This window comes from Pan paniscus, chromosome 3, assembly GCF_029289425.2.
Source record: "Pan paniscus chromosome 3, NHGRI_mPanPan1-v2.0_pri, whole genome shotgun sequence".
In the NCBI taxonomy this organism is placed as follows: Eukaryota; Metazoa; Chordata; class Mammalia; order Primates; family Hominidae; genus Pan; species Pan paniscus.
The window spans coordinates 107,454,814-107,470,345 of NC_073252.2; the positions used below are offsets into that span (position 1 = coordinate 107,454,814).

Sequence of the window (15,532 nt, forward strand, 5' to 3'; positions counted from 1 at the left end):
GATTATGGATGGGAAGTATGAAAATGTGAGAAGGAAATTTCTACTTTTAATCATGACATTTAGAACTTCAGGAAAACCCCTTGACCACACACCTCACAATATTATGAATTTCAGTGTAACTGAAGGAATTGGTGATGGGTTCCCATGCTCTGAACTAGACTCACCCCAATTATGTTAAGTTTACAATACTGCAACCCTATATTCTACCCAATTGAATTTTTTGACCCAATTTAGACTGTTATATGAGGTTTTATATCATTTGCATTTTAACTACATGCAAATATTAATATGATAAAAAATTAATTTAGAAAAACTTGAATTTCCTATTGAACCTATCCAAATTTTATTCTTTTAAGCAATTAACTCCAAGTTGGAAGGTAAAGGTGATAGTGAGAGAGGAGGGGAACTCAGGCCACTCCTAGGTAACTTTAACTCAACTTCACAATCTTACCTTTTTTCTCTGATTCCTCACTATTTCCAGCCACCTTTTTCTCACAGCTGACTGGCAGGAGGGTATGGAGCACTTTAGGTGCTATGGCCAGAATGAACAGGATAGGAAAAAATCATTTGAGTTCCTTAGTTTTCCTGCTGTAAGCCTCAATGCAACCTCATTATTTTGACATTAATTTTGTATTCATGCAATAAAATAACTTCCACTATATTTTAGGAATGTAAAAAGCATGAGAAGGTAATACAGTTCATGAAAACTTACTTTGTATTTTCTGACTTTCAAAATTGGAAAATTAAACTCTGTGCAAAAATGTATCTACCCACTTTTTTCATGAATGTATTCTCCATTATGTCCAATTTATTATGGGAATCAAGTCTTTATCAGAATAATTAATCAGATAAAATGGTTTTTGAGCCCATTCTGGAAGTGTGATGTCTATATTCCTTGCATACAAAGGTGAGCATTATAAATGAAATATGGTATTTAGTAGATACTTAATCAGAAAAGCTTTTCAGTTCAATGCAGTGTCATTTTGGAGTTAAAAGGGGATCATGATTAAATAATTATGATGGCTTTTAACATTAGCCCCTTGCTGACTCAGGAAAGAAAGTTACCCAGATAGTGGGGCCCGAGCAGAAACAAAATAATTCAAAACCACAATGACAAAACAGATTAGGTAGTGTTTAAAACGAAAAACCCTAAATGGGCCCACCTTTAAGAATGTCTTCTCTATTACTCAGAAGTGGTAGCCCACTATGCCAGGTCAACTGAGAGCTCCCTGGGAGTGAAAACCCACTGCAGCCCCAGAATAATTTTGAACCCAAGTTCCAGTTGGAGATCCAAAGTGCTGGTACTTGGATCCTCCAATTGCTGCTTCTAGACTATTGTTCTAACTTGCTCATTCAAAAGTCCCTTTTCTGTGAGTCCCACGGCATCTTTTTGTAGCCATTTTCTCAGATAATAAGCAAAGCATAGTGTGATTAGGAGCATGAACTCCTGAGCTATATACTCCTAGGTTTAAACCTCAGATTCTCCACTTATTAAGTGTCTGACCTTGGTAAATTATTTAATCTTTCAGTCTCAATTTCATCATCTGTAAAATGAGGGTAATTATAATGCCTGTTTCACAGATTTTCTGTGACCATTAAATGACTTATCACATGTAACAGAACAGTACCAAGCATGTAGTAGACATTTTGTAAATTCCAGCTGCTATTTAACAGGCTGAACTCAATAGGTGCACTTCCTCTTCCTCGACCACACACACACACACACACACACACTCACACGAGTCCCTTTAAACCCATTATAAGATCTTGTTTCTTCCTTGGATTAAATATTGGACTGATCCTATAACTTTTCCATAATTTTCAAGATTACTCCAATCATCTTCTATCCCAATAAGTTATATTTGAATAATTAAAACATAGAGTAGTATTAAATCACTAGAATTTCCAACTTTTAACTAATTGGAGATTTTCCTCTATCCCAGCTTGAAACCATTTATACCTGGAAGGCTTTGTGCATTGGCTGGGATGAGAGGCGATGTGAAGGGTCAGCTTTTGCTCTTCCTCCTTCTCACCAACTAGCTTTACTTCCTCTGCTAGCATCCTTGTCAGCATTCCCGACCCTTCCAAAGCCTGCCCCGGGAGAAGTGGGTATTATGGGAGCACTCTGAGCTTGGGAGTTGATTAGAGCTGGTACTTTCCCTAGCAGAGTGCTTTGGAAGTTTTCTCAGAAGTTTACATTTTTTAAAGGAAGGGGTCGTCTTTCTCTGGCTGGTCACTAATTACCTCAACTAATTAACTCAACTGGGCATTTGGCAGTCCACCCCAGCCTCTCTCTACTGGGGTTCCATCGCCATTCAAAGAGCCCTCTCAGTCGGACGACTTTTTTTTTTTTTTTTTTTTTTTTTGAGACGGAGTCTCGCTCTGTCACCCAGGCTGGAGTGCAGTGGCGCGATCTCGGCTCACTGCAAGCTCCGCCTTCCAGATTCATGCCATTCTCCTACCTCTGCCTCCCGAGTAGCTGGGACTACAGGTGCCCGCCATCGCACCCGGCTAATTTTTTGTATTTTCAGTAGAGACGGGATTTCACCGTGGTCTCAATCTCCTGACCTCGTGATCTGCCCGCCTCGGCCTCCCAAAGTACTGGGATTACAGGCGTGAGCCACCGCGCCCATCAGCCGGATGACTTTTAAGTTGGCCCCAAGAGTCCACTCCCCTATACCAAGTTCCAATGGTCTCACTTGCTTCACAGGAAAACTCATGCATCCTCGCCTTGCGTGGAGGTATGTCTCGCCCTTTTTGTCTTCTCAATTGTAGGTCAGTATCATTAAACCAAGCATCCTCAACTCCAGGGCACATGTTTCAAGTTTCCAGGTGGAAAGAATCGTGTACAACCTGTGCAGGACTCCTCCTTTCTCCAGTGCTGGAAGGACTGGTTATGCACACACCAAATCTCCCCAAGGAATCTTCTCTCCATCCATGTAGCATGTCCTGAAGAGCCAATCCAGCACCTCCTTTGGTACACAGTGGTGACTGGGCAGATACTGATATATTCTCAGTCTTTGGAGCCTCAGCCAAAACTGTGATGTAAAGTATTCCATCTTATATTTTGTTACCTTTGTTTTTAACTACTGCTCACTTCCAAGCCACTCTGCACATTCATCAAGGTATTTGATTGCTAGATTAATCTTCTTTTTACAGCCTGGTGCCTTTTTCATCAGTGGAGGGATTTAATTTCTGCAAATTTAATTTTACCTGCCTGTGGGGCGAGGGGTATTGGGTAGTGAAAAGATAGATAACAATTTCAACAATGCTTGCGGTTCCATGGCCATTCTTCTCAGTGAATTTATAACCCTGTGTAAGCTCCAGCTGGGGTTGAGTCTGCTATTTCCTAGGATGTATTCTGTTCCTGATATGCTTTTATACTATGAGCATCTCACCTTACTGAGCATGAGTCTATTATTTTAAAATATATGTTTTTCATACCTATAGCCCCTAAATGCAAACCAAAATACATGTGGTTCTTAACGAAGAAACACTGATCTTTTCTAAAGCTAGAGGGGAAACTGAAAATTAACTTGTGTAAAAAAAAAGAGGCCAGGCACAGTGGCTCACACCTGTAATCCCAGCACTTTGGGAGGATGAGTTGGGCAGATCCCTTGAGGTCAGGAGTTGGAGACCAGCCTGGCCAACATGGTGAAACCCTGTCTTTACTAAAAATACAAAAATTAGCTGGGCGTGGTGGTACGTGCCTGTAATCCCAGCTACTTGGGAGGCTGAGGCAAGAGAATTGGTTGAATCTGGGAGGTAGAGGTTGCAGTGGGCTGAGATTGCACCACTGCATTCCAGCCTGGGCAACAGAGTGAGACTGTCTTGGTGTAAAAAAAAAAGAGAGAGAGAGAGAATATAGGCATGGGGTCACCAATTTGTCCTGGTTTGCTCAGGAGTTTCCTAGTTTTAGCACTAAGAGTCCCATATCCTGAGAAGCTCCTCGGTCCTGGGCAAACCAGGGTTTTTAATGACCCCGCTAGTTGGGTCCAGCGTGATAGTTAATTTTATGTGTCAACTTGAGTGGACCAAAGTTACCTGGATACCTGGTAAAACATTATTTCTGGGTGTGTCTGTAAGTTTGCTTCTGGAAGTGATTAGCATTTGAATCAGGAGATAAGTAAAGAAAATCGTCCTCACTAAGGTGGGTGGGCACGGGCACCATCCAATCTATTCAGGGCCCAAATAGAACAGAAAGTTGGAGAAAGACAGGGCAAATTTTCTCTCTCTTCTTGAGACATCTATCTTCTCCTGCCCTTGCACATCACAGCTCCTGGTTCTTGGGCCTTAAGACTCCAGGACTTACACCAGCACCCCCTAGTTTCCAATCCTTTGGCCTCAGACTGGGAGTTCCACTGTTGGCTCCCCTGGTTCTCAGGCTTTTGGACTCAGACTGAATTACCCCACTGGCTTTCCTGGGTCTCCAGCTTGCAGATGGCATACCATGGGACTTCTCAGCATCCATAATCAAGTGAGCCAATTCCCATAACAAATCCCCTCTTATATATCTCTCTGTATATCCTATTAGTTCTATTTCTCTGGAGAACTGACTAATGCAATCCAGGCATCAGAAGGAGCAGAGGTTCTTGGAAGAGTGTGAGGCTGTGCCTGAACACCCCTCAGCCCAGGCTCCAGCTCTCCTCAATGTCACTCTCTCCCAGTTCTCTTCCTGCCTTTCCCATTGTTTTTGCCTAGGCTAAGTGAGGGAAAGAAAAATAAGCCTTAGATGGCTTAAGTCAAAGGTCTAAAAATCCAGGTTACTAATGTTTTATGCAAGGTGGTTTTTTTAAAGGAATTTCTAGAACTTTTCACTGTGTGTTTCTCAAAGACTCTTTTATACCACAAGGAGGAAAAGGAAATGAACCACGAATAGCAAAGTGGTCTGCCCTTAGCCACACAACAACTATGGGGAAGATCTACGGTTTCCTGTTGTTGGCCTGGCCTGCTGAGCCATTTTTCTTGCTAAGTTACTTAAGCCTATCTGGGCTTCAGTTTGGTTTTGTCTGTTTTATAATCTTTAACTTTTTAAAAAAGAAATACTATATTTTGTGTGTAAGCCACTGGCTGATGATGAGGCTCAAATAAGAAAAGTTTGACAATACATGTGAAACCTCCTACTCAGACCTCCTTCCTCTAAGTCTCCAGGCCACTCACACTGCCAGCTCATTTTGGCCTAGTTATTTGCTTGTTCTCTCTGTCCCAAACATTAAAACTTGCCTGTCCAAGATTCCTCAACATTTGTTTCATTGAGCATGTCAAAAGAAAACCAAGTAATCTGAAAAAAATAAAACATAAAAACCTCTTGGCTAATAGAAGAAGGTAAATGGGTCTTACTCTCCTTCTAGTTTGCATCATGGGCTTCCTTTTAGAAAGAAGGCCCTACATTTTTCTGGTCTAGAAGAGTGGTATCTAATGGCAGGACTATCACATCAGGTAGAATGTGATGGCAAAAAATAGATGGAAGAAACATTTGAGAACAGAGAGAGTTTTGGAGTTTCCTGAATCCGCACTAAGCCATCCATAACTGATTCCATCAGCTCATAGTTAACACTGAAGTGATAGAACAAGGATTCAGAGTGAGAACCCAACTGATGGATCCTGGTAGTGAAATAGAATAATACAGGTGTGCTTGTTCTATGTCTAACATCTTTACACAGTAGCATGATTTTCTAAAACTGTGGCCATTTTCAGGGACAAGTATAGCCAAAAGAACAAAAATAGATAACGTGTTTTAAAATTAGAAGTATGTCTCTCAGCCGGGCACAGTGGCTCATGCCTGTAATCCCAGCACTTTGGGAGGCCAAGGCAGGCAGATCACTTGAGGTCAGGAGTTCGAGAACAGCCTGGCCAACATGGTGAAACCTCATCTCTACTAAAAATACTAAAATTAGCCAGGCATGGTGGTGTGTGCCAGTAGTCCCAGCTACTCAGCAAGCTGAGACAGGAGAATGGCTTGAACCCAGGAGGCAGAAGGTGCAGTGAGCTGAGGTTGCTCCACTGCACTCCAGCCTGGGCAACAGAGTGAGACTCCATTTCAAAAAAATAAAATAAAATAAAAAGTATGTGTGTGAAGTTTTCACTTGAAAAGCTAATCTGCAGCCAGATTGGGAATATTAATGCACAATACTGATGTCAGCAGGCATTATTTAATCAGTGATAATGACTGAGATAGGGTCTGTTCAAATGACTGCAATCAACTTTACAAGTTGTGCTGGTTGTTCTCTTTTTTTTTTTTTTTTTTTTGACGCAGTCTCACTGTGTCACCAGGTTGCAGTGCAGTGGCGCAATCTCAGGTCACTGCAACCTCCACCTCCCGGGTTCAAGCAATTCTCCTGCATCCCTCCCAAGTAGCTAGGACTAAAGGCACATGCAACCATGCCCAGATAATTTTTGTATTTTTAGTAGAGACGAGGTTTCACCGTGTTGGCCAGGATAGTCTCGATCTCTTGACCTCGTGATCTGCCCGCCTCAGCCTCCCAAAGTACTGGGATTTCAGGAGTGAGCCACCATGCCCGGAGGCTGGTTATTCTTTATTTTTCATATAGATCTATTGTATAATAGGGAACCGTCAGGAGATCAGAGAAAGCTGGAGGATGGAGAAATTGGGGGATATGTTCTGCATCCTTTCCTGTCCAACTCCCTCTTCTCTCTGCCAGGCTCTGGTTTGACAATGACTGTGTTACTCTATGCAGGGCCAGAGTTCATGCTGGATGGGCCTTGTGGCATGGCTACAGTTCTCATCAGCTTTCAGTAAAGTCATTTCCTCTCCACTTGCCGCTTCAGCCCTCACAGTTCTAACAGCTTCCCACTGATGCTAGTCCTCAGGTAGTCACCATTTCTTGTTGGTTCTCATAACCATGCCCACCCAGCCTTTGTGAATAGTCTCTCCATCAAACTCATTTCAATTGATCCCTTTAATTGTATTATCTGCTTCCTGCAAGGATACTGAGTGATACACGTACAAAAGATAAAATGGAGAATTGAAGAAATTTCTAAGTTACACAGATGTAAAAGAAAACATAAAATGACTTTTATCTGATATTTTTACATAATTAAAGTACTTCAATGCTTCATCCTTCTCCATGTGGACAGTGCAAGAATCAACTCCATTCAAAACAGTGTCTTCATTTTTCCCAGTTTTTTTATACAGGTTCTTTCAAAAATCTTTATTATAATATTAATTCTTTAACTATCCTCCAAAGATTATTCACCTCTTGGAGGTATCTTGAAAGATTTTTGTGTAATGTATAATGTCAAAGGGAACATTACAATTTTCATGTAATAAGTCCCTGGTTCACTCCCAGGTTTGGGCTCCCCCCAAATATATATGCTAAAATACATATGAAGTCATCTAGCTTTCTTTTTCCCAAAGCACAGCAAAAAGATGAGCATAAGTTCAGGGATACTGGAGTTGCTGAAGAAATCAAATGACAACTCTAGATTCTAAATGAAAAATAATTACTACAAGGGAAGACTGAAAACCATTAGACAATAGATGTAATATCAAATAAATGCAGCCATTATCCCACTCTAATAGATCTTTAATTTCCTAAAGGTCTCTGCAGTTTAGAAAATGTTTCCATACATGTAGAGGTTTGCTAATTGCCTCCCGTGTACAGTTCTCCTTTGCCTTGGGAACAGAAGTAGAACTCTGGGTTTTAGTTGAGCGTATAGCCACCAAACTAACAGACTACATTCCCCAGCCTCCTCTGCAGTTGGTTGTAGCCAGGTAGCTGAGTTCTGACAAATGAGATCTGAGTGAGGTGAGTGGAACATACAACAAGTCTCCTTAAGAGAAGTGCTCTTCTTCCCTTTCCCTCCTTTTTGTTGGCTGCAAAGCAGACAGGATGCTTGGAGCTTAGACCAGATGCTCTGAACCACAAGCAGCATGCGGATGGCAGAGCAGCAACATAGAAGCAGCCTGGGTCACTGATGATGGTGGAGTTTTCTTACCAGCCCTAAGCAACCTACCTCCAGACTCTATTCATGTAAAAGAAAAATCAATTTCCATCATGTTTAAATCACTCTTAATTTGTATTTTTAAAATCATATAAAGCCAATTGTAATCCTAAGCTATATAATTTATATTATCTTACCTAATTGTAAGCTAAATGAAATTGTGTGAGGGTAGAAGTCATGTATTTCTTCACTGCTAAACCCTCACAGTGCCAGCACAAAGTAGGCACACACGAAATCATTTCTCTAATTAAGTGAATAAATGAATGATCCATAAAAACACCTCTTTGAAAAAGATCATTGACAGGATAATGTTCTCCAAATGCGAACAATAATAATAGAAAGACTTTTTAAAAAAGCAGCATAGTACTGTGGACAAATGTGTGGGCTCTGGAACCACTCTGCCTGGCTCCAATCCTTACTCTGATACTTACCAGCTGTGGGTTGGAAAACTTCACTTAACTTCTCCCTGTAATATGTAAATAGAGAAAATATCAATACCTACCTAATAGAGTTTTTATAAGAATTAACTGTGTTGATATATTTCTAAAACCTAAAATAAATACTGGCATTAGCAAGCATTCAACAAATATTAACTAGTAGTAAGTACATATACAGCTGATCCTCATTATTTGCACATTCTGTATTTGCAAATTCGCCTACTCACTAAAACATATTTGAACCCCAACAATCAATGCTTATGGGCTTCTATGATCATTCATAGAGCAGTGAAAATTTTGAGTCGCCCAATGCACACATTCACCACTGAGCTGAACAAGGTGACACTCTCCATTTTTCAGCTCTCATACTGTAAACAAGTGACCTTTCCTCAGTCAATTTAGTTTTTACATTTTTGTGCTTTTTTTTGGTGACTTCACTGTTTAAAATCGTCCCCAACTGCACTGCTGAAGTGCTGTCCAGTAAGCGCAAGAAGGCTGTCATGCACCTCACAGAGAAAATACCCATGAAAGGTAAGCTTTGTTCACTCATGCATTACAGCTCTGTTGGCCATGTGTTCAATGTTAGTAAATCCACAATATATATTAAATAAGGTATAGAAATACACATAAAACAGGCTATGTATTGATCAATTGACAAACATGTTATGATTAGAGACTCACAGAAATCTAACCCTGTATTTCCCCTAGGTTCAGTATTCACTAATCCAGAATTGGCAGTAACTTTATAGAATATAAGCTATTAAAAATAATGAGAACTGACTCTGTGTGTGTGTGTCTGTGTGTGTGTGTGTGTGTGTGTACATAAAACAATAAGTTCTTTCTTGGCCAAGTGCGGTGGCTCACACCTGTAATCCCAGCACTTTGGGAGGCCGAGGTGGGTGGATCACTTGAGGTCAGGAGTTCAAGACCAGCCTAGCCAACATGGCAAAACCCCCTCTCTACTAAAAATAGAAAAATTAGCCAGGTGTGGTGGCTCACGCCTGTAGTCCCAGCTACCTGGGAGGCTGAGGCAGGAGAATTGCTTGAACCCAGGAGGTGGAGGTTGCTGTGAGCCAAGATCATGCCACTGCACTCCAGCCTGGGCCACAGAGCAAGATTCTGTCTCAAAAAAATTAATTAATTAATTACAAAGTACTTTATTTCCTAGGACCAATTTATGGCTAGCTTCAATTTATATTTTTGTTACATGAATCTTTAAGAGGAGGACTTGGTGATCCTTTCCATGGGGAGAAAAATTTCTAGATGGACTTGGAGGGCTAATAACACAAAGCTTGAAATTGCAAAAGCCAAAGTGAATTTTTAGTTAACAACAACAAAAAAAATCAACAGGTAGTTGATCCAGAGGATTAGCTGGTGGGCTGAAGTGACAACCAGGAGTTCCTGAATGTAAGTGTTTGTCTTATTTTAAACTTCTGACAAGTTACTCAACTAACATAAGACTACACGGGAAGTACGTTAACAATGCAAGTTGTCTATGTCTAGTCCTGTAGTGGATAGGAGTCAGGTTCTAGACTTGACGGTGTAGACTAGAGGCAGTGTGAGTTGGGATGATCCCTGGAAAAGAGAAGGCAGACCAGAACTGTGAACTCATATTTCCTGTTATAGTTATATATTAAATAAAATTCTTAATAAAGTAGATGATGTATTCCTCAAAATTAAAAAGAGAATTTTTTTGTTCACCAGCATTGGCTTTGGAATCAGCAGACCTGGGTGTGAATCTCAGCTCCACTATTTCCTAATTTAGAGGTCCTGGGCAAGTCAGTCAACCTTGGTTTTCTTTTTTGTTGTTTGTTTGTTTGAGGCAGAGTCTCGCTGTGTCACCCAGGCTGGAATGCAGTAGTGTAATCTCGGCTCACTGCAACCTCCACCTCCTGGGTTCAAGCGATTCTCCTGCCTCAGCCTCCCAAGTAGCAGGGACTACAGGCACGCACTACCACGCCCAGCTAATTTTGGTATTTTTAGTAGAGACAGGGTTTCACCATGTCAGCCATGCTGGTCTTGAACTCGTGACCTCAAGTGATCCATCCACCTCAGCCTCCCAAAGTGCTGGGATTATAGGCATCAGTTGTTTTTTTATTGATTGGTTGTTTTATTGATAAAGTCAGGAACTAATACTTACCTCAAAATATTGTTTATATGTTTAAATGTTGCATGTGTATGACAAATACCATACTGCTAGGCATATAGTCAGTTTTCAGTAAGCAGCAATAAATATATAATCCCAGGTTTTGTCTTTCTCTTCAGTAGAAAAGAAATCCTTAGCTTATATGTATACCAAGATGTTATTATTTTAGCAAATATTTTAATATACTTTGAAAAGAACATAAGTATTTGGTGTGTTTCATCTCAATTACAATAATCATATTAATACTCAATCTCTGCACTTCTTTTTTTTTTACTTTAAGTTCTGGGGTACATGTGCAGAACGTGCAGGTTTGTTACATGGATATACATGTACCATGGTGGTTTGCTGCACCCATCAACCTGTCACCTAGGTTTTAAGCCCCGCATATTTGTCCTAATGCTCTCCCTCCCCTTACCCCTCTCCTCCTGACAGACCCTGGTGTGTGATGTTCCCTTCCCTGTGTCCATGTGTTCTCATTGTTCAGCTCCCAATTATGAGTGAGAATATGTGGTGTTTGGTTTTCTGTTCCTGTGTTAGTTTGCTGAGAATGATGTATTCCAGCTTCGTCCATGTCTCTGCACTGGACATGAACTCATTCTTTTTTATGGCTGCATAGTATTCCATGGTGTATATGTGCCACATTTTCTTTATTCAGTCTATCACTGATGGACATTTGGGTTGGTTCCAAGTCTTTGCTATTGTAAATAGTGCTGCAATACACACACTTGTCAATCTCTACACTTCTTAACATCAGAGAAATGTGTCAGGGAAAAGAAAACTTATTTTAAAGATTTTTAATTATAGGAATTTGGAAATTAGCTCAAAACTTCTTCTTCTAGAGACCTTTCATTAAGGAAAGCATAATTTTGTCACTGAGCCCCAGGTTGATATTTAGAGATTAGACATCTAATCACAATGGATTGACACATTCATTCATTCATTCATCACTTGTTGAGAATACACTAAAGGCCAGATTCTGTCCAATGCCCTGGGAATTTAGCTGTGAGCAACATATGCATGGTCCCTGCCCTGTGGTCTTGGGAGGAGAGGAGGAAAATAAAAGCATAAAACAATTACACAAACAACTGTATAATTATAAAAAATGATACACCTCAAGAAGTGTTACATCAGGACACATGTGATCCAGCCTCAGCATTCTTTCAAAGAAATAATGAGTAATTATTTCAGGAACTAATGAGTAATTCCAGGAACTAATGAGTAACTCCAGGAACTAATAAGTAAGTCTAGAACTAATGAGTAATTCCAGTATAACAATGGGAAGAAAATATTTCTCCTTCAGTGACACTTCCAAAAATTCCCTCTCCTCTTGTACTTGCCTGACTCCTCAGAGCCACAAAACATCTCATCCCCTATCCCGAGGCCACAATGGTCTCTTAATTTCTATTTGTTTCCCATTTTCCACCTCCCTGGTTTCTTCCCCATTCCCATTCCACTCCGTTCCCCAACAATATCCCCAAATCCTCCTTGGAGGTGTAAGAGTGGAATAAACAAAGCAGCACACTTTTTACAAGTTGCGAGAAAAAGGCCAGGGATATCCTCTGATATTAATTTTTATTACTGTGCAGAAGGAAAACTACAGGGTTTAATAGAAGCATTCAATAGGAAAGCCCAACCAGTCTGGTAAAAATAGAGAAAAATCCCTGGGAAAATAACATTTAAGTTGAGACTGGAAGAAGAAGCGGTTAGTGGAGAGAGGGAAGAAGAGGACATGAATGGGATAGAAAACAGCACGGCATTGGCGGAACAAAGAAAAGGTCAATGTTGTCAGGGCAGAGCAGGGAGAAAGGAGTTTCCCTCATCTGGTAAATGAGGCTGGATAGGCAGAGAGGGGCCAGATCATGCAGGGTTTTATCTTAAAAGCAATAGGAAACCACTGAAGAGTATTTATTTTGTATTTATGAATATAATTCATTATGAATATAATCCTTTATATTTTCAGGTCAAATTTTATGAATGTTTTTGGTAACACTGGTTTTTTAAAGCCAAGAATATTACTCTGAACTTTTCTCATCCACTATCATAACATACTCACCAAGGCTTTTTATTTTGAAATGAGAGTGATCCATGTACCTTAGTTTCTAAAATTCACTTGTCTTTAAAATGAAAATCACATAGAAAAAATGAATATATCCTGCACCTATGCACAAATGCATTCCAGTTTGAATTGCTATAGACCATGTGTTGAAACACCCCAAATAAGGTTATTCCAGGAAATATAGCATAATTATAGCTCAAAACGTAGCTCTCCTTGATTATATTATGAAACCCAAAATGGACTTGTGACACAGGTTAGTTTTCAAACATTGAAATACACACATTTTTATCTTTCTCTATGCTGGTAACAAAGATTCCCTCTCTCTGTGTTCACACTGAATGACTGTGTTCAGCAGGAAAGAAACCAGTCTCTCATACCATTCTTTTCCTAAACACCTGGTTATTCAGTTTTAACAAGGTGACTGGTTTCCACCATAACGCTGCTATTTTTCCACTTGGCTGAGTCCCCCTGGACCTTAAAGTAAAAACCTATGTAACATTAGCTTTCCTACTTATACTATATGGGTTCCACCTACATCATGCCACTAATTTACAGGGGATACTGTGAATAATGCAAATAGGTATTCCTTCCTGTGCACTTTCATTTGAATCTCTCTGAGATGGACCAAAAGGCAATATTATTCAGATCTTTCATTTTCTACCTCAATTCATATTTCACTGATTTATAAGCACAGGTAGAACTCTTTCATCTGCTGCTGGCTCCTTTCCTAGTTTATTGTGTATTTGAAATAAGCATAAAGCGAAAAGATTTGCCAAGTTACTTTATTTATAGGATTAGAATAATGGTTGCCATTTACCTTTCAGACCAAAGTTCTTTCAAATATAACTAGAAGGAGCCATTCCACAGTTGCAGTTACCCTTCCAAATGCTATAGAAATTCAGGGGAAGAGTGGTCATGTCAAACCCCCAGGTTGCATACTTTATATGGTAAAGTATGCAGTAAGGGTGTACCTGGTGCTTACTGAAACCATTCTAGTTTGAGAGCAGATGGACCATAAACACCAGGTAAATAATACTGGCTTTAATAATTTTTAATTAAATGGAGAACTTAGAAGTTGACCACAAAGTTCTCCTTCCTACCTGGCTATGGAGGGAACAATATTATATACATTGAGGTTTAAAAAGAAAAGTATCACTCTTAGACCGAGGTGAATGGACCCTTGTCCTAAGCCCCATGCTGTAGAGGGCCCCACTCTTCCCCATGTTGCAAGTAGTCTCCTGTGCCCACTCAGAGGCTACACCCCCCACCCTTCGGGACCATTTCTGAATTCTAGGACCCCAGAATTCCTTGCCCAAATAGTCCTCAACCTGCTTCCAGAGTTTCTAGACCTAAAGGCGATCAAGTGGCAGCTGTCAGCGAGGAAGTGTGGTTGACGCCTGGGTATGTGAATTGGGGTGTCCACACATACACAGGAAGCCCCTCTCCATGTAAGATGCAGCCAGCCATGGAGGAGACAGGGCCTGGCTCTCCCCATGCCTCCATGCTCTGGTAGGAAACACCAGGTTAAGAGAAAGAACATCTCTTACTGAACAATTTGTTCACTTGATTTATAACTTGGAAATATTTAGATATACGATCTGCGGGCCTCTATTTATATTCTTGCCCCAAATCTCACAATTATAAAAAATGGGCTTTAAAAGAATATATTGAATTTGAGACATCAGTGACTAATAGTAATCTGGGAAACTTTATATTCTTTTCTAAACATAAATCACTAGAACTGTAATACGAAAGATGTGACGAGGAAGAAAGAGGGAGTGGGACTCCACTGTTTAGATCAAACAGTAGCTTCAATCTCTTAAGTTGTGCTCTTTGTTCATTAAGCATGAGGAGCCAGCTAGAACATTCTTCTCTCTGCCACAAGAATTCCATCTGTAGAACAGAGGCTCCCAGGCTGCCAGCTGCTCTTCACTCCCCTGTCGTAAGAATGCAGCTGAGGTTGAAAACTTGTCACCAAGTTGGAGCCAATATCCACCTGTCCCTCTTGTCGGTCTCTTTCTATAAAGTCTTCCTGGGATTTAAAAACTAAAGCCATAAAAATGGGATTTGCCTTGACTCTTTCTAGAACAGCTATATACCATGCATGCATCATATGCCCCACAATGACGGTGTCTCTTAAAAATTGTGGTATTTAAATAAAATAACAGCTGTGCAGTACTATGAACAGCCATGACAGATATTCTTAGAAATTGTTTGCTTATTCAAATCACTGAATGTGGATTTTATTTTTCCAGTAAACCAAAAAAGAAAGAATAATAAAAGAGGGATGTTCACAGTTATAATTTATACAAAATCATGTCAAAAATTTTTCTATTTCTCATAAATAAAAAGCTAATATATAATTATATATCATAAGTATAGACTTTTTTCTATAGTAGGAAAGACAACGCTGCTATATAATATGCATGTCAATATGTCATTAATACCTAATACATTTTGAAAATATATAAATCCTTAATGGATTTTGCTTCAGTTTGGAAATTATATATAAGAGAATGTCTATCTTTTCATCAGATCATTAATAGGAAGACATGATTATGACATATATTTTAAAAACTTTATTTGGAAGAAAAGTATTGTAAAGATATCTTATGTAATCTCAAATTGTGTGTCTAAAATCAGAAAGGAGTGTAACTAAACACATAAAGCAAACTTCTTTTGGGATCTGAAAAGTATCACTGGGGGGAAGAGAGGTAGTCTGGCTCCAGCTCTGGATAAATATGCATTGCCACTTTGCAGCAAACGGGATGCGGCAATGTGAGTTTGCAACTGGGCCAAGATTGGGGTATGGTGAGCAATAGTCTGTTACATATTTTGGAGTACTTTTCTTGTTCCATGGCTGCCTTTGTTGCAAGCAAATATTGTTTGTATGGGTTTTTTAACAGCTTTACAAAAATAGTTACCTGT

General features: G+C 39.9%; 1 long non-coding RNA gene across 2 annotated transcripts in view; it reads right to left on the bottom strand.

Annotated features, from left to right (window-relative positions):
* The window catches only part of LOC100973734 (uncharacterized), a 78,911-nt gene that overhangs the window by 1,553 nt on the left and 61,826 nt on the right, over positions 1 to 15,532 (bottom strand). Inside the window, exons 7-8 of one of the 2 annotated variants that reach the window (XR_010112003.1) lie at positions 8,397 to 8,431; positions 452 to 532 (exon numbers count right to left, since the gene is read on the bottom strand). This is a non-coding gene — a long non-coding RNA (uncharacterized LOC100973734). Of the gene's footprint in view, positions 1 to 451; positions 533 to 6,936; positions 8,432 to 15,532 lie in introns of those variants that run through there. The other variant, XR_010112006.1, reaches the window with a different exon arrangement.